We start from the raw sequence: 18,662 nt of genomic DNA, 5'->3' as shown, positions 1-18,662 counted from the left end.
AGACCCCAGACATTGACACCTCCTCTTGAGGTCACTTTGGTCTGCTGACTCCCAGCCTCCCCACTCTGCTCGTTCCCTCCTTTGGTGTCGTGGGTTCCTCAGAAAGGTGCAGCTGGCCTCCTCACTGCCTGTGAGGCTGCTCACATGGCCATGCCTGAGGGCCGGCTCTAGGTTCTCCTCCCCAGCGGGAGGCAAAGGCCTAAGCTTTCTTCCTCGGTGTGCATCCTGCAGTGTGGTTCTGCCTGTCTAGCCCAGCCACAGGGTGCAGTGGGAACTACCACACCCCTGGGAGCTGCAAGTTAATTAGTGTAGGTGGAGCCAGCACTGGGTAATCTCCGAATCCACTCCCCATGGGCAGGCCTGTGCCAATCCCCAGGCTTCCCGCATGGGGCTTTGAGGTGCCCTGGCCTGGCCTCTGCCAGCCTTGGTGGCTTCTCTCACCCCATACCTCCTCCTCCTCCTCCCCTGCCTTCCCTTGCAGCTCAGGAGATGTTTCTCAAAAGTGCAGGATTCCTGGGAGGCTCCTAGGAGATGTCCAGGTGTGGCAGGGCAGAGAGCATTTGTTCACTTCACAGATGTTCACTGGTGTCTTGTTTGGGCCAGGCACCAGGCACTGTGTTGGGTGCTGGGGTTCAGGGTGGACATGGTACCTGGAGCTTGCCTTTGAATTGAGAGAGGAGGTGAGAGACAGCACTTTGGAGGCAGACCAGCTGGATCTGAACCCCAGCTCTGTCACCGACTAGTTTTTGACCTTGAGTAACTTACTGAAGCTCTCTGAGCTTCACTTTCCTCATCTATAAAATGGGGATAAGCATAGGCCCTGCCACCCAGGGTATTTGTGTGAATTAAAATGGGAGCCAGGCACGGTGGCTCACACCTGTAATCCTAGCACTTTGGGAGGCCGAGGCAGGCGGATCACTTGAGGTCAGGAGTTCAAGATCAGCCTGACCAACATGGCGAAACCCTGTCTCTACTAAAAACACAAAAATTATCTGGGTGTGGTGGTGTGCACCTGTAGCTGTAATCTCAGCTACTCGGGAGGCTGAGGCAGGAGAATTGTTTGAACCCGGGAGGCGGAGGTTGCACTGAGCCGAGATTGCGCCACTGAACTCCAGCCTGGGGGATAGAGCGAGACTCCCCCCTCCCCTGGGGGGCTGTTACTGTGGACTCTCAGGTGGGAGGGACCAGCAAGTTTCCCAAATGAATTCCAGCTGTGGTTTCTTCGGTTGTACAGGACAAAGATCCAATTCACCCTGGCCTTTGCCAAAAGGGGATTCAGGGCAGGCTGGATTCGGGGCTGTGGAGTATCTCTTTGTGGCTCTGCTTGACTTCATTTTGTACAGGCTCCTTCCACGTCATCCACTATTCCTGCTTAGCAAAAATGGCAGAGAAAAGACCACATTCCCTTTCCACTCGAGGGGAAAAGAGGTCGTCAGAGGACTCTGATTGGCCCACCCTGGTTCATGTGCTTATCCATGAACCAATCAGTGCAACAAGGGAATGGATATCCTGATTGGCCCAGCCTGGGTCATGTGCCTATCCATGAACCAATGAGTGTTACCAGGGATGGGAGTATCCTGACTGGCACAGCCTGGGTCATGTGCCCATCCAAGAGCCAATCAGTGTTATCAGGGAGGAGTATTTTCATTGGCCAGCCCAAGCCACGTGTCTCACTTCTTTCCAAAACCAGGTGGAATTAGAAAGAAGTTCCAGGCCTGGCACGGTGGCTCAGGCCTGTAATCCCAGCACTTCGGGAGGCCGAGGCAGATGGATCACCTGAGGTCAAGGGTTTGAGACCAGCCTGGCCAACATGGCGAAACCGTGTCTCTACTAATAATACAAAAATTAGCCGGGTGTGGTGGCGGGCGCCTGTAATCCCAGCTACTCGGGAGGCTGAGGCAGGAGAATCGCTTGAACCTGGGAGACCGAGGTTTCAGTAAGCCGAGATCATGTCACTGCACTCCAGCCTGGGGGATAGAGCAAGACTCCATCTCAAAAAAAAAAAAAAAAAAAAAAAAAAAAGAAGTTCCCAAAGGGAAGAGAAAGGCTGTTAGCAGGATAAGGTGAGCAAATAAACTGTGCTGGACATTCAGAACTGTAACTTCCAGGCCACCACCAGGAGCAGTTCTTCCTTGGTGGCTGTAGACATTGACCTCTGGGGTCCTCCCTTGTGGTTTTCAGGCTGTCTAGGCCACCGCTACTGATGGGAGTTCCCTGATTTCAGGACGTGGGAGGGTCTAGACTCGGGTCAGTGCCTCCTCGAGTGCTGGCTTTCTGTGGTGTTGTAGCTGGGGCCCAGTGTGGTTGGAAGCTGTCTGCCCCTTACAGGATGTTGTCCCTGTGCGAAGGCCCGGGCTACAGACTCCTGAGCGCACAAAGTCAAGGATCAAAGCCTCCCAGCTCCTGCCTGGGACGGCACAGCCACTCTCCCAGGCAGCCTTTGGTCCTGTCCTGCCCACATGCAGGTTGGAGTGGCCGGTGGGCTTGTGGGGGGCCTCCCTAACAGGGGATGGGCTGCGTTCCTGCGGGCTGGCTTGTGGTTAGTGTTGGTCAATGAGTTGGTCAGATAGAGAGTGGGCCAGGCTGGCCGGGCACGGTGGCTTATGCCTGTAATCCCAGCATTTTGGGAGGCCGAGACGGGCGGATCACGAGGTCAGGAGATCGAGACCATCCTGGCTAACACGGTGAAACCCCGCCTCTACTAAAAAAAAAAAAACTGCAAAAAATTAGCCATCCTGGTGGCGGGCGCCTGTAGTCCCAGCTACTCGGGAGGCTGAGGCAGGAGAATGGCGTGAACCCAGGAGGCAGAGCTTGCAGTGAGCCGAGATCGCGCCACTGCACTCTAGCCTGGGCGACAGAGCGAGACTCCGTCTCAAAAAAAAAAAAAAAAATAGTGGGCCAGGCAGTCAGCAGGGCTCAGGGTCTTTCTGGAAATGCCTACAGATGAGTGGGCGACGCTTACATGAAATAACACAACTGTCAGAAACAATTTATAGCCATGTTCCCATGGAGCCAGGTCTGGTTATGACTCTGCGTGTTGCCTTCTGGCAAATGAGGTTTGTCACCTAATCATTGCGCTTTAGTACCTGATATGAAAACCAGCCCTGGAGCCTACTGGGTGGGGACACCACGGGGTTCCAGGCACCCAGAGGACGGCAGGGGTATGGGGAGGTGTGGACCGGGTGATGGTGGGAAACAGCATTAATTGTCACCGTGGAGGAGGCCGGGTTGTGGACATACACTTGTATTTCTTCTTCAGCTGCCTGCTTGGGCTCTAGAGGAGACCCGGAGCCCAGGGTGCCACTGCTGCAAGGAGCACTGACATCCTTAGAGGCCCCCACTCCCAGCCTTCTGTTTCCTGGATGTCACGGTTCTTCCATTCCATCATGAAATCCTGTCTAATTCCTAAGCGTTTGCTTGGCCAGGGGCTGGGGATTACAGTGATCAGCCTTTAGCCTCTGCCTCTGCCATTGTGCAGCCTATTAGTGTTTCTATGTGTTATTGTGTACATTTTATTGCAAACACTGTGAAACAATCTCCTTCTTAGACACAACACTGGACAAGTAAGTCCAGTGATCAAACTCCTAGGAGAGCAATCTGGAGTTGTCTGTGATAGAGACACAGCCTTCAGAAAGGTGGAGTGGAGCAGCCCCTGCCACCCTTCTGTCTTCAATGTTTGGGATCAACAGGTGTGATGTTCATGTGACTCCTGGATTCCTGCCCCTTCACTGGCTGGTTAGGCCCCATGGAAACCATACTCAGCTGGACTAGGGTGAGAGGGCCCCTCTAAGGGTTTACCCTGTGTTGGGATCAGGCCAGGTGCCTGCATACCCAGTCCCTTCACAGTCTACCCAGTTGTGGGGCAGGTTGGAGAGGGGTTCTTTCATGAGCTTTAGAGAAGTGGCCATGGGAAGTGTGAGGAGTTTGAAAGAGTCAGATACTTTCAGAGTGTTGTCCCAGCTCTCCCCTCCATGGCTATTGGCTGGGCATCTCTTCATATAGCTCTCAACTGTTTGTCAAAGGCCTGCTGTGTGGAGGTCTCCATGCTGGATGCAGGGGATATAGCAGTGAATGAGAGAGACCTCATGAGTGTGTTTCTTCATATCTAAAATAGGGACAGCAATGGCCACTTTCCAGGCTGGGGAAGAATAGAACAGTATGTCCCAGATTGAATTCTGTACAACTGATTTTACTGAATATTGCGGGAGAAAACAGCCTCTGTGGCCAAATACATATGACCCAGCCAGATGCTTCTCTTGAGGACATCACCACATACATCAGCATATTTAAGGCTCTGAGAAGTCCTGCAGTAAAGAAGCCCGTTAACTTTTGTGAACTCAGTGTTTGCAGGCTCAGTTGAACATGGAACTTTATTTGGCAGAGCACCTATTAACATCCTGTGTAATTAGTGCTTTGCAAAGCCCATTTTGGAAATGCCAAGGCAGCATAGGTAAAATACCCCACAGAGTGCCCAGCACCTGGGAGGTACTCAATAACTGTGAGTCTTTCCCCCACTTGGCATCCTGGAGGAGGCAGAGGGGTAAGGCAGCCCTGGCTGGCTGCAAATCAACTTGGAGGAGCCGACAGTAGCTAACACTCTGGTTTTAATGGTTATAGCAATGAAAGTCTAAGTGAGTTTAATTTTAAAAGGCAAGGAGTGATTTCCCCTATGCTCTGCCAAAATGGGACTTCATAAATATTACAGCAGGATGTGCTAGGTGGTGGGCACATCTCCTGGTTGAGCAAAATCTCTGCAAAGCACCATGCAGCAGCAAATGGCTCCTCCCAAACCACACTCCTATTCTTGTTTAGCAGGACATGCCACTTGACAGATTTACCTGCCAGCACCGCCGGCTGGCCAGGAGATGGCAGTGGATTTAACAGGCCTGTGTTCTGGAAGTGGGGAGGGACTGAGGCTGTGGGAGGGCTCTGCAGACCCGGCCACATCCTCAGCCTCCCAACCATGGTCCATTATCAGGGAGCCTCGGTTTCCTCCTCTGGAACATGGGGATGATTATGCCCAGCATTGTGTGTGCCTTGAAGTAGGGACTGCATCTTTCTCCCCTATGTCCCCAGAACCCAGCACAGATGAAAGTCAGAATTGGGTTTTGAAGGATGAGTAGGAGTTTCTTATGCATACAGTAGAAGAAGGGCATTTAGACAGATAGCCCTAAATGCCTTTCTTCTACTTCAGGTATAAAGGTGTGGAGGCCTGAAAAAGTCTGACATGTGACACGAACCATAACCAGGCAAGGAGCGTTAGTCATAATTGAGCAAGTGACAGAAAACCCTTTTCACTTGGGTTGCTTAGGGCAACCTTGGGGATCTGCTTTCTGTGCCAGAAGAGACACCTGGAAGGAAAGCATGGTGCATGCGGAGACAAAGGCGATCCCCACCCCCATCCACTCTGGGAACTGCTTCACTTCATCTAGACAGCCAGCAGCAGCAGTAAATGAGGGAGATGGAACGTGTTATTTTAATTATATACTCTCACCACCTAATTATAATTTTAATTGATATGTGAGCAGGTGCTATGCTCTTCAAAGCAGTTTAAGGCAGGCATATTCCCCGGAAATGGAACACAGTTTGTTCTATTCATTAGTCAAGCAGATGGATAGGCCAGGGGACTAGGGGGCCAGGTGTGGGGAGGCAGCCTTTGCCCTGAGTGATGTAGGAGGTGAGGGGCTTCCCCTGGCCAGGCAGAGCACAGCTTGAGGGAAGAGGAGAGAAGGGAGGGGGTGGCGGCTGGCATCTAGTGCTAGTGGGTTGATTCATTTATTCATTCAGCTATGCAGTTGACCCTTAAACAGCATTGGTTTGAACTGTGTAGGTCCATTTACACAAGGATTTTCTTTCTCCTCTCCCAACCCTGAGATAGCATAACCAGCCACTCTTATTCCTCCCCCTCAGCCTACTCAATGTGAAGACAACAAGAATGATGATCTTTATGATGATCCACTTCCACTTAATAGTGGAGTAGTAAATATACTTTACCTCTTCCTTATGATTCTTTTCTCTAGTTTATTGTAAGAATACAGTATATAATACATTCAACATGCACAAATATGTGTTAATAGACTGTTTATGGTATCAGTAAGGCTTCCGGTCAACAGTGGGTTATTAGTAGTTAAGTTTTTAGGGAGTCAAAAGTTGTACTCAAATTTTTGACTGCATGAGGGGTCAGCACCCCAACCTCTCATTGTTCAAGGGTCAACTGTACTTTCAACAAACATTTGTTCACAGCTTGCTGCAAGGCAGGCTCTCTGCTAAATGCAGGGGATTCCAGGATGGCTCCAGCACAATTCCTTTCCTCAAAATGTTCCCAGTCTAGTGGGGAAAGTATAGATATGGAAACAAATATTTATAGTTCATGGAGTAAATGGGAAATTATCCTAGAAGCAGCATAGACTGGCGGGAAAGTTTTGCTCTCTAGTGAAGTTAGGGAAGGCTTCCTGAAAGACACTTTAGTTGGGGTTTTGAAATGTGGATAGGAGTTGACCAGGTTGCCTAAGATGAGGGATAAGAGATGGTGGTGGGAGATGGCATTCTAAGCAGAGATGAGAAACCTCCATCTGTGGGGTGTGCAGGGAGTGCCTGGTCGTTTGCTGGAGCACTGGCCTGATGGGAGATTTGGTAGAAGATGAGGCTGGAGGTTTGAGTGGTAGGTGGGTCTCCCAGGAGCAGGAGCTGGACCTCGTACTGATAGCAGAGAGGAGCTGGAAGGATTTGAAGCTGGGGGTGATGTGATGGGTTTGTGTTTCTGGGAGGCCACCCTGGTGGAATGTGGGCTGGACAGGCTGATGGTGCAGCCAGGCGGAGAAGCGAGGAGGGGCTGTGTGAATGTCAGAGCAGGAGCTTGGAGGTTGGCTTCTGGGTATTGGAGTGAGGGAAGGGGAAGATCAGGGTGAAGGTCACGTCTACGCTTGGGCCTCAGGGAGGCCATCTTTGAGATGAGGAGTCAGGGAGGAGCAGGGGAAGATGTGAGGTCGGTGTAGAACATGGAGTTTGGGGTACTTGGGGGACCTGGGTGAAGCCTCAGGAGGAGAGGGGTGTGCTGGAGGCATCACTTCAGGAGTCACTGTGGGAAGGCAGGGAAGGAAGCCCCAGAGGGGATGAGGCAGGGGCCTGGGACACAGTGTCAATTCCAGGGAGCTGAGTTCAAGTGGGAGTTTGGCTTTTAGGAGGCTTATTGGGGGTGACATTGGGATCTTCACCTGGGGAAGGCAGGGAGAGGAGTCAGGCCAGGCAGGACACAGGCCGAGGGGTGAGAGGCCATCCCAGGGGAAGCCCCAGCAGACCCCTGGGAGCTCTGAGGCTGAGTGGCCCTTCAGAGGCGTTCTGAGCTGCAGGGAGAGGGTTGGACCCTTCATACCTCATGCCGCTGAATCCTAGGGGGTCCATCTAGAATTCTCCTTCAGGAATGCATCCTCTTCCTCTCCAGGGGCTGTTCTTGCCCTCCCTTCACCGTCCTGGGGCAGCCCCCTCCTCCAGCAGGAAGTTGGCCTGGATTCTGGAGGGGTCAAGCAGGGGCTGTTAGGAAGCCCATCCAGCCATGGGGGTGGAGAGGCCAGGGACGGCCCCTCTGGGCCCCACCCTGCCATTGGCCAGCTGCATGACCTTGGGGAAGTCACCCCTGGCCTGGACTCCGGGTTTCCCATCTCTGAAACGAATGGTCTCACATTGGCAGGTGCTGTGGTGTTGCAGGCGTGCCCTGAGCCCTGCAGCCTCTGTCTGGTCTGTCCTGACTGTCAGTTTCTGCTTTCCGTGTCATTCCTGTCCAACAGGATGGCCAGCGTCTCAGGCAGTAGGCCCGTGTCTGATGCATCTCTGCACACCATACAGTGCCCAGTCTGACCTGACAGAGACAGCGGCTGGATGCTCATCGCTGGAGAATAGGCAGTGGCTTTACTTTTACTGAGTGCTTGTTCTGTGCCAGACCAGTTACTAGCAGTAAGTATATGTTTCTCACGGCAACTTGTCTGCAGATGAGGAAATGGAAACTCAGACACTTGGTACCTGCCCCAGGGACCAGAACTGGGATAGAAGTGACTGCTGAGCTGGGGACCCAGGCTTGGTGACCCCAAAGTCTGAACTCTTTCTGTTCCCCCTGCTCCTGGGGTCCCAAGTCAGTGTTTTGGGGAGACTAGGAGTCTCTGTCTCTCCAGCCCTGTCCAGTGGAGGGCAGTGGTGGAATGTCTGGCGCTGTGTTGACTCCAGCCCTCCAGCTTCCAATGGGGTTGTGGGCACTTTGTACACCTTGTGGAGAGGGTGGGGGCATCACCATTGCTATCAAGCCCACATACTGCTTTGGGCCACCCCCTTGGCTGCACACGGAGCTGCTCAGGCTCAGCAGGTAGTGGCCTCCCTGGGTAGTTGGGGAAGGGGGGCTCTGCAGGCTGGAAGGCCCTGTCAGGACGGCTCTGTGTGCCCCCTGCCCCAGCCAGGGCTGTCTAGCATGGGAGTCCAAGGCTGGAATGCCCAGTGAGAACCTAGGAGCCACTTAAAGAGGCCATGATACTCTGGGCAGCTGGTAGAGAGGTGAGGGGTGGGGGAAAGGTGGAATTAGCAACACATCCCGTGAGCCAGGCCAAGCCAGCAGCTCTACATGGGTGACGATGATCAGCGATGGGCTTCCAGATGCCTCCTGCATGTGCCATCCCTACCACAGCCTCCCTGGATTGTTTATGGTGGGACCCTGGCGGCCCTTCTCTCATGGTGTTCCTGGGGAGGCCTGGGGCATGCAGCCTGCCCTTCCTGTTCCTTCCTTGCTCACTAGTCCTGGCCTCCAGGCCCTCCTGCCCCTTGGCTGCGGGAACTTGCTGTGGTCCCCCAGCTCTCTGAGGCTAAGCTCCTGCAAGGTGACGTCAGTGAGATGAGCCATCACCTGCCAGGGCAGTTGTATCAGGTCTGTGGTGTGCCCATGTGTAGCGGGCTTCCTGGACATGCTGCTCCTGTCTTATGTGGCTTGTATTTGCCAGCAAACCTACTTCCCTCGGCATCTGGCCTCACCTGAGATTTGCTGTGAGCCACACCAGGATTAATTTCTAGCTTCTCCTCTTCCTGGCTACGTGGCCTCACACAAAGTATGAAGGTGATCTTGGCCTCTACTTGCTGCTCGGCCCTGTGGGGACGGATCCTGATGGCAGCCTGTGGTTGGGGCAAGAATGGGGTGAGATGCTGTTCCCGGTGCTTGGTCAGGGCTTGGAAATGGGCGCAACCACCATCAATGTGACTGTGCAGTCTCCAGGGGTCTGCTCCTGGCCATCTGTCTTGAGCCCTGGGCTGTGGGTGGGCTTGCTGGAGGGGAACTGAAAGAGGGAAACGTGTTCAGCCCTGGTGGCATTGCCAGCCTGCTGGACCCAGCAGGGTGGCCAGGACCTCCTGCCTTCTGCAGAGGCCTCCTTTGCCTGCCTGAGGAGCTTGAGGGGAGAGGAGCCCCAAGGAAGGCTGGTAAGAGGGTAGGGAGGAAGGGAAATTGGCGCACTGCAAGAGGGAAGGGTGTGAACCACCCCCGAGATGGGAATGGTGAGTCTGGGGTCAGCAGGAAGGGCTGAGGCCCTCCCCGGGGCTGGGGATGCAGAGGAAACAGAGATGCGCTCCTGCCCTGGGGGAGTCACGGTCTCGTCCATGATACAGGCCCTGATGCCTGATGCTACTGGGATTGGGGAGGGGAAGGACTTTGTGGGGAGGCAATGAGGTGAGGAAAGTCCTGCTGGCTAGCTCAGCATGCAGGGAGGGAGCCCATCCTCGAGATCAGAGTGTGGGAAGTGGCACAGGAGCTGAGGAGAGGGCCGTGGTGGTCAGTATCTGGGGTGGGTTATGCTTGGCCTCACAGGCTGGCCTGGAAGGGCACCAGTGATGCCAAACTGTGATGTGGCCTGGTTTGCTTCAAGGGAGGTGGCCACCTCCAACTTCATAAGGAAGATCCAGGCTCTGGGTCCTTGGGGTTGGATTCTGAGTTGTCCAGAGCATGAGCAGGGGTAGACTGGCAGGCCAATTTGAGCAGAGACCCCCAGCAGGGCCCCTCTGCTGAGACTTTGTGTCTGGGACCTCTGGGTTCTGCCAGTTGGCTGGTTGGGGGTCAGGGGTCAGTCAGTGAGTGTGGACCAGGGGATGGTCACAGAAGGTAGCATATATGTTCAGAAAGGTCATTTGGGTCATTCTCTCATTGCCAGCTGAGGGAGTCTGCACACTCGGCCCACCCCTATCCTTTGACCAGTAGGCAGGGGGCTCCTTGCCAAAGCCCTTCTCAGGCTCTGGTCCATGGACATCAGCGGTCCCCCTTCCTCCTGGCTTCCATGGAGGCATATTGGGGTATTCATCCAGTAACCACATGGGCTGTAGACATCTGGCTAGTTGGGGTTGGCGGTTGTTTGTAACCACAGCATGTTCACTTGCCTTGGAGGGCCCTAGAGGAGGGCCCATGGTATGACAGCTGGGGAGAGGCGGCCTGGCCAAGGCAACCTGGTGGACCCTGCAGCAGGCAGCATGCATGTCTGTGGTCAGCGGGGCTGGCCAGGGCAAGGGAACCAGGCAGCCGCTCTATCACTTTACATTGGAGGGCTCGGGAGGGATGCCCTGAAGCTGTCCCTGCATGTGGGAGGCGATGCTGGCAGATATTTGTCTCACACCCCTGCTTCTGTCTCTGAGCCAGGGCTTTGCTTTCCTCCTGGCCTTCTTGGATATGGTCACCCAGCCCACAGTGACAGGGCTTCTGGGCTTGAAAGACACTCAGTCCTTATAGCCTTGGGTGTCCCCAGTTCAGCCCTCAAAATCCCAGGTCTTGGACATACTCTCTTGTCAAGTGCTATACAGGGAGGTAGAGGCTGGGGGTGGGGTGACCCAGGGGTCCTGGGAGGGCCTTAGAGCTAAAGGGCCTCATGCAGAGTCCCCAAGTCCTGGGAGTCTCACAGCTTATAGGAAAGGTGAGTCTGAGCATGTTGGTGGGGGTGGAGGGGGGAACGGGGTTCTTGCCAAGCACACATAGAGTTCCAAGGCTCACTCTTGACCTGTGAATCAATTCTGGGGATGTGAGATAATCTATAGGGAACCTCTCCTTAATGGAGAGTGGGGCACCAGCCAGCTGCACATAAAAATGCTTCCTGAATTTTTCTGATTGTAAAAGCAATATGCGAGGATCACGGAAAAATGAGGACATGCAGAAAAGCCCATGAAAGTGCTTCGGTACCTGGCAAGATAAATGCTGCCAGGAACCCAGCCATGCAGAGCACCGCTGCTCACGGCTTCCAGCCTCTCCTCTTGCAGACTTCTTCACATGGCTGAGCGCATACCATTCACTCAATTTTGTCTTCAGCCTTCAACTTTAACACTTTTATTTCTCTAAATGTCACAAATAATACACAAACACATCTCATTATGAAAGACTGAAGAAATAATTAAAAGAAACAAAAGGCCCGTTTCCTGCCTCAGGGCGAAAACTGAAATCAGCTTACTCTATATTCCTGCAGAACTTTCCCTCTGTGTTTACATTTAGAGAAATGTAACCTACACACATAACAGAATAAAGAGTTTTGCTTTCTTTTTGTGTGTTTTGTATATATAAATAATGCTGACTACACACATTTATTGCACTTGCTTCTTTTCATGCACCAATGTCTTGGTGAGCTTGCTGTGCTATTTCATATAAATCCACCACATTTCAAACAGAGTTTCATGACATACATGAAACATACAGATCCCCCCCCCTTAATAGATAGTTAGGTTGTTTTTTAATCTGCACAATAACAAACCATATTGTCATGGAAATCCTTATATATGCCTATGTATCTAGGTGGACTCTAAGTTGTGGAATTGCTTGTCTGAATAACATGCACATTTAATTTAAAAATGGCTTCTGCCAAATTGTCTTCCAGAAAGTGGAATCAATTTGCACACCCAGCGACAGGGTAAGAAGAGCACCCACTTTTTCACATTCTTGACAACACTTGATATTATCAGTCTTAATTTTTGTCAGTCCAATGGCTGATAGGCAGTACCTCATTGTTATTTTCTTTTCCATTTCCCTAATTACTGTGAGCCTTCTCTTCTACCTAACACATGCAGTTCTAGCAGATCTTGTTAACAGAAATATCATCTTGTTTAATTTATTTATCCTAAGAGTTCACTACAAACACAATTAACAATGGCATTCTTCTCCAGTAAGATACAGCATTTAATAAGCTCAGTGATAAAACTTCCAAAAGAGCAGTATATAGGTGTCCATGACTCAATATTGGCATTGATTGATTGTGAGTGCTACTGTTCTCATGTGGGTTTGCTCTGCTTTTTGGCTGCTTGCGGAAATTCTTTAAGATGCTGTTGTCCAATGGTGGGGTCTTTGGCAGTGGGCAGAGTAAAGTCTGCCATCCTGATGAGGGCATGCTGGGTAGAGATAACGAATATATAACCAGTGTTACAGCAAGACCCTTGGATCCTCTAAGCAGTGGGATTTTAGGCTCCATATCTAACTCAAAATAACAACAACAGTAAACTATAGCATAAATGTAAGGATGTCCAACAAAGGTGTTCATTTTCGCAGGATGACTTACTTTGAAATCAAATTCTTTTTGTTGTTGTTTTTGAGATGGAGTGTTGCTCTGTCGCCCAGGCTGGAATGCAGTGGTGCAATCTCGGCTCACTGCAACCTCTGCCTCCTGGGTTCCAGTGATTCTCCTGCCTCACCCTCCTAAGTAGCTGGAATTACGGTCGCTGCCACCATGTCTGGCTAATTTTTGTTTTTTTAAGTAAACACAGGGTTTCACCATGTTGGCCAGGCTGGTCTCGAACTCCTGACCTCAGGTCATCCACCCGCCTTGGCCTCCTGAAGTACTGGGATTACAGGTGTGAACCATTGCGCCTGGCCAAAATAAAATTCTTTTAAAAATGTGTTCTTGTTTTAGGGCCCCACTTGGCTGGTTTCCTCCTGGGTAACCTGGCACCTGCTCCACTCTCATCTCCAATTTACCACGTGATGTGCCCACAGCTGTGGCCCACACCTCCGACGTTATGTGCATCCATGGGACTTCAGCTCCCTGATTATTGCAACCTGGCACCATTTGCTTGGTCCAACAGTACTCCATTGCTTCTCTTCCAATGGCAAATTGTTCTTCTCTTTATTTGATGCTCTTTGTTCTCTCTATGGCTTTAAATTTTAATTTTTGTCTTATGGACGATTTGAGCTGCCTTCTACTTTTTCATTAAAGTTTCCCTCCGATTTTTCAGAATTTGTTCATGTGGTTCAGACCGTTTTACCCTTCTTCAAACTTTCATACATTTGATTACGTAAATAAGTGCTCAGTAAACGCATGCAATTCTTGTGAGTAGACACTAGCTACTTGTCATCCACTACTGCTGGCAATTATACATGAAAATATATGTCTGTCAGTGGGTGCTTTGAATACATAGATAAGGCAGGAGCTCCCATCTTCATAATATGAACAGTTACCAACCCAGGGCATAGTGTGTCTCCCCATTTATTTTGGGTCTCTTTAATGCTTTTAGTAAAGTTTTATGTTTTTCTTTGTGTAGGTCCTGCCCATTTCTTACTAGGTTTATCCCCAGGGATTTTATTGATTTTATTTCTAGTACAAATGAGCTTTCTTTTAGATTACATTTTCTAATTGGGAGTGCTCCCATACACGAAAGCTATTGATTTTTGCATATTGATTTTATATCCTTGAGTTTTGCTGAACTCTTGTATGAGTTCCAATAGTTTATTAGTTAATTCTCTTGGAGTTCATAGGTAGATACCTATATTTGCTACAAATTATGTCAATTTTGTCTGTCCTTTTTCAACACCTGTCCATATTTCTTTTTCAGGTGCTGTCACGTTGTCTGGGACAATGCTAAATATTTTTAGTGGTAGAACATTCTACAGTTTCACAGTTAAGTGTGATGCTTGTTGTAGGTTTCTAGGAGATGTCCTTTATCAGGTTAGGGTTGTTACTTTTGATCCCTAGTTTACCAAGAATTTTACAAAGAGTATGATTTTAGCCACATTCCAATAGGTGCTCAATTCAAATTAATTTCTGAATAGTTTGAAATTTCTCTTGTTATGTTCTTTTAAGCCAGCAGGTATAAAAAAGAATGTTTTAAGTGTTCTAAGTAGATAGATTGGGAAGGAGGTTTCTTTTATTGTTAATTCCTAGTCTTATTGCATTGGACTTCATTAATGCACAATGAATTTTTGAATACCTTTTTCTTAAGGATTTTACTGAGATTTATACTGTGGAAAGTTGGGTGTACATGGAAGACTGTGCTGTCTCTTTTGGGTCTCGAGAGGGAGCATAAGTGGAGGTTGAGTGTACGGGCTTTGGGGCCAGTTCCTGACTCGAACCCTAGCCCTGCCTCCTGCTGGCTGCAGGATGGTGAGTGAGTTGCTGGAAATCAGTTTCATTGTGTACAATGCGTGGGACAGTAGTGCCTACTTCATGGTAGTGTGTAAGGATGATATTAGTTAATATATGCAGAACTTTAAACCAGAACTTAGAATGTAAGTATTTAATACAATATTGTTAGATAAACGTATACAAGTGAGATGTGCAAATCTTTCATATTATTTTTTGCTCACTGAATCTGAAAGAAAAATGTTAAAATCATCTTTAAGATTGTGGATTGGTTGGTTTCCCCTTCAATTATTGTTAATTTTGCCTTATCTATTTTGAAGCTGTGTTGCAAGGTTCATATAGTGTCATGACTTATATTTTTGGTGTAGGTGGTGTCTTTTATCAAAATGAACTCTCCCTGTTCCTTTGAGTGCTTCCGCCTTGAATTCTATTTTGTCTGATAAACAGCCCCTTTCTGGTTATTTTTTGCTAGGTGTTGTTTTTCTCATCCTGTTATCTTGAACCTTCCTGGGTGTTTGTTTTGTATCTTTTGTAAAAAGTTATGTCAAAAAAAAAGTTATGTCATGATGAAAAAAACTCATCTGTTTATTGAAGATTTTATTACCATAATTTAATCTATTTACTTTTATTGAGATGATTGATATGCCTGGACTTTTCCTTGCCATTTTATTTTGTGCTTCTTGTTTGCTATGCTTTCTTGTGCTACTTTTGCCCTTTCCTGCCTTTTATTGAATCAATTGTGTTTTCTTTGTCCAGGTTTTTGTTCCTTAAAGCAGTTTTCTCAACAGCGGCCCTGTATCCTTTGGGTGGGACTGTTCCTTGGGCTGTGGGAGTCTTTGCTGCACCACAGGGCGTTTGGCATCCCTCACCCTGGACACTAAGCTACAGCAGACTCCAACCGTCTTGTGACAACCAAAAAGTCCCCTCCCCCTTTCTCCCAGTGGAGAGCCATCCACTAAGGGTTCAATAATACATTACCTTTGTTTTTCTAGTGACTGCTTATATGTTAAAGATACCTTTATGTTTACACGTGTCTCTCAACATATAATCAGTGTCTCCTGGAACAAATTGAGACCTTTCTGTGCCTCAATGTCCTTCTGCCCTGAGCTGTATCACTGCCTAACATGAGGCCAGCTGGGATTTTAGTTCCAAATTTTAATAGTTAATAAAAGCCAATTTTTTTTTTTGAGACGAGTCTCACTCTGTCACCCAGGCTGGAGTGCAGTGGCACAATTTTGGCTCACTGCAATCTCTGCCTCCTGGGATCAAGCGATTCTCCTGCCTAAGCCTCCTGAGTAGCTGGGACCACAGGTGTGCACCACCATGCCCAGCTAATTTTTGTAATTTTAGTAGAGATGGGGTTTCACCATGTTGGCTGGGCTGGTCTCAAACTCCTGACCTCAAGTGACTCGCCCACCTTGGCCTCCCAAAGTGCTGGGATTACAGGTGTGAGCCACCATGCTGGGCCTCAATAAAGTTTTAATGATAAGTTTTAATTTTTTCTCACTACTGCTTTTGCATTCCACATTATGTTCTTTGATTCATTTTTTAAAATTGTGGTAAAATGCACATCACATGATTTTAGCCATTTTAAAGTATACACTTCAGTGACTTCCAGTGCATTCCAATGTCGTGCAACCATTGCCACTACCTAATTCCAGAACATTTTCATTATCCTGAGAAGAAACCCTGTACCCATTGAGCAGTCACTCCAATTTCCACTCCCCCGGTCCCTGGCAGCCACTCACTTCTCTGCTCTCTGGATTCATTTTTGTGGTTGCTGGAGCATACCGTTTGGTAATTCTTTCCAAGAGGGTTTGTGGTGGTGAATTTTCTGTATCTTCACATTTCTGAAAATGCCTGTTTCCTTCCTAAAAGCTGAGTAGAGAATTTAAGGTTTATGCCATTTCTCTCCTAAGCTCTTTGGAGATATTGTTTCATTGACTTGTATGCATCCATGTCCTCAGGAACAGTGACTGCTAAGCCAAATAGTGTGTGCTCTGCACCAGTGCTTTATACATAGTAAGTCATTTAATTCTGCTGACAACTCTGTGAGGTTGGGACTGCTCCCCACTTAACAGGCAGAGAAAATGAGGCTGAGTGAAGAGAAGCCCCACATCCCCTCAGCTAGGAAAGAGGCCACCCCGCCTCTCGAGAAGTTGCCATCTACCACTGCAGCTTCTGCTCCTCTGTAGGCAGGCTGTGTTGTTTTCTGGGATAATTTGGCATTTTTCCTTTCTCCCTTTGATTTTTATTTTTTCTTTTTCATATAGAGTCTTGCTCTGTAACCCAGGTTGGAGTGCAGTGGTGCGATCTCAGCTCACTGCAACTTCTGCGCCTCCCAGGTTCAAGTGATTCTCCTGCCTCGGCATCCCAAGGAGCTGGGATTACAGGTGTGCGGCACCACACCTAGCTTTTTTTTTTTTTTTTTGTATTTTTAGTAGAGACGGGGTTTCACCATGTTGGTCAGGCTGGTCTTGAACTCCTGGCCTGAAGTGATCTGCCTGCCTTGGCCTCCCAAAGTGCTGGGATTACAGTCATGAGCCACCGTGCCTGGCTGTCCCTTGGATTTTGAAATTTCACCACTCTGTGCCTAATATTTATTTTTATTATTTATTTATTTATTTATTTTTATTAAAAAAAAATCAAGGCCGGGCATGGTGGCTCACACCTGTAATCCCATCACTTTGGGAGGCCAAGGTGGGTGGATCACCTGAGGTCAAAAGTTTGAGACCAGCCTGGCCAACTTGGTGAAACCCCACATCTACTAAAAATACAAAAATTAGCTGGGCATGGTGACGTGTGCCTCTAGTCCCAGCTGCTTGGGAGGCTGAGGCAGGAGAATCACTTGAACCAGGAGGTGGAGGTTGCAGTGACCCAAGATCATGCCACTGCACTCCAGCCTGTGCAACAGAACAAGAATCTGTCACAACAACAACAACAATGACAACAACAACAACAACAAAACATAATTCTACTTTGCATGTGGTAGGTTCTGTCAATCTGAGGACTTGTGTGTTTCTGCATTTTCTTTTCTAATTTCCCATATTCTCTCAGGTCTCTTTTTGGAATTCCTTTTAGGTGGTGGTTGGAGCTTATATCCTTCATGTCTTTTAATTTACTTTTATCCTTTCCATCTCTGGGGTTTTGTGCCATCTGGGAGAGTTCCTGTCTCAGCCCTCTAGGTGACTAATTTGATCTTCATCTGTTCCATGCTGCTATTCAGCCCCTTTTTAAACTTTAATGATGAAATGTTTGGTTCCCAGATCTAGTTCATTCGTTTTAAATGGATGTGATAGCCTCTCCCCTCTCTCTGTTTTCTCGTTCAAAGTGTCATTCTGCTTGTCCTAGTACCCAAGTCCTCAGGGGTGCGTCGTTTAGCAGATGAGTTTGGTGTGCCTCTTTCGACGTGTAATCTTCTTAATAAGGTGGGTGATTCTGGGTTGCCTGCTTGTCTTTGTGTTTGAAGGTTTCTGTTGTCCTATCTGTGAGGCTGAACTCACATACTGGATGGGGAGAGCTCTGCACTGTGGTGCCAGCTGGAGCAGGTCCCAGTCTTTGGGTGTGGGCTCCACTGACCTCCTGTGTGTTGTTGCCTCTCGAGGGCTGTCTCCCCTACTCCCTGCTTCTGCCTGCGGGCAGTTGCTTTTGCAGGTCACTGCTTGGCATCATGGCCCTGCCAGCCACCCTCACATTTGATTTGGGGCTTCTTCTGGGCCCTCACTTGCTGGGCTTCCCAGATTGGAGCTGCCAGCTTCATGGCAGCCCTCTCCTGGATATGCTTTGCCCTGTGGTACCATTTCCAATCCGAACCCATCAACCTTCTGCCTTGCAAGCATTCTTCATGATTCCTGCCCTAGTAAGAACCTCATTCTTCTTCTTTTTTAAAAAATCCAGCTCCTGTAGGAAAGAACTCCATTCTGGTTTTTCAGCACTGCTATGGATTTTTTAAAAAGTGTTTATGTTACTTTTAGGGTTTTGTATTGGGAAGAGGCAGAATGTGACCCCAGGCCACCATTTTGGCCGGATCTCTATTCATTTTTACTGGATGACCTTGTTGCAGAAGAGATTTATAATGTGGCACATCATTTCATATAATTACTATGCCATGGTAATTATTTCCTGGGTCATTAAAATTTCTTCATAATCACTATTTTAATGACTGCATAATATTTCTGCTGGTGGGTACATCTGAATTGACTTTGCTGTTTCCTTTTTCTTCCCAACATTTGTTTTTTTGCTTTTCTTCTTTTTTTTTTTTTGAGATGGAGTCTCACTCTGTCGCCCAGGCTGGAGTGCAGTGGCGCGATCTTGGCT

At 48.9% G+C, this 18,662-nt stretch overlaps 1 protein-coding gene across 3 annotated transcripts in view; it reads left to right on the top strand.

Annotated features, from left to right (window-relative positions):
• The window catches only part of GRID1 (glutamate ionotropic receptor delta type subunit 1), a 765,377-nt gene that overhangs the window by 27,036 nt on the left and 719,679 nt on the right, over positions 1-18,662 (top strand). Inside the window, exon 1 of one of the 3 annotated variants that reach the window (XM_055353885.2) lies at positions 499-2,063. The exons of the other annotated variants lie outside the window; for them this stretch is intronic. The gene's annotated coding sequence lies outside the window, so the exon portion shown is untranslated. Of the gene's footprint in view, positions 1-498; positions 2,064-18,662 lie in introns of those variants that run through there. 3 annotated transcript variants of the gene reach the window in all.

Source organism: Gorilla gorilla, chromosome 8, assembly GCF_029281585.2.
Source record: "Gorilla gorilla gorilla isolate KB3781 chromosome 8, NHGRI_mGorGor1-v2.1_pri, whole genome shotgun sequence".
Lineage (NCBI taxonomy): Eukaryota > Metazoa > Chordata > Mammalia > Primates > Hominidae > Gorilla > Gorilla gorilla.
Note: the sequence above shows the minus strand (reverse complement) of the source record. Positions and strands in the feature narration are given on the sequence as shown.